At 45.7% G+C, this 584-nt stretch overlaps 1 non-coding gene across 1 annotated transcript; it reads right to left on the reverse strand.

The window, feature by feature from the left end:
• Positions 1 to 209: 209 nt before the first annotated feature.
• On the reverse strand, positions 210 to 348 carry LOC120967642 (small nucleolar RNA Z247). The gene has a single exon (XR_005761367.1). It is a non-coding gene; the product is annotated as a small nucleolar RNA Z247 (small nucleolar RNA).
• Between the last annotated feature and the right edge of the window lie 236 nt (positions 349 to 584).

The raw sequence follows: 584 nt of genomic DNA on the forward strand, positions 1-584 counted from the left end.
ACAGGAATACAAGATTGATATGAATATAACATGAATATAAAAGTACACGAAAACAATACAAGATTGATATAAATATATCATGAATACTTCATAAATTATAGATACGTTGGAGACGTATCAGTATCCCTTGGAGGAACTGTGGTCACCACGAGCTGCGACATTAACTCAAGACTTGAAGGTGTGAGAAGATTGGAAAAGCTCAACACATTGATCAAAGTTTGACATCAACACATAGAGGTGGTCAAGGGAGAGCGGCTCGGTGTGGACGTCGAGGGCGGAGATGAGTGGTTGGTAGTCGAGATCAACGTTGGACAGGATGTGGGAGATTATCTCTTCATCACTGAGAGGATTCCCAACGCGTGCAAGTTCATCCGCAAGGGACCTCATGCGCGCGAAGTAGGTGGCTGCGGTCTGAGTCCCCTTCTAGGTCGGTGTTGGTGATGGCGATGCGAAGGTTGTTGATCTTTGATCTGGAGGTGGAAGAGAACATGGTTGCAAGATATTTCCATAGAGAAGCAGGAGTGGGAATTGATACTACCTAGATCAGGACCTCGAGGGTAACCGAGCACGTGTTGGTCTTGCCT

Source organism: Aegilops tauschii, chromosome 6 (assembly GCF_002575655.3).
Source record: "Aegilops tauschii subsp. strangulata cultivar AL8/78 chromosome 6, Aet v6.0, whole genome shotgun sequence".
Lineage (NCBI taxonomy): Eukaryota > Viridiplantae > Streptophyta > Magnoliopsida > Poales > Poaceae > Aegilops > Aegilops tauschii.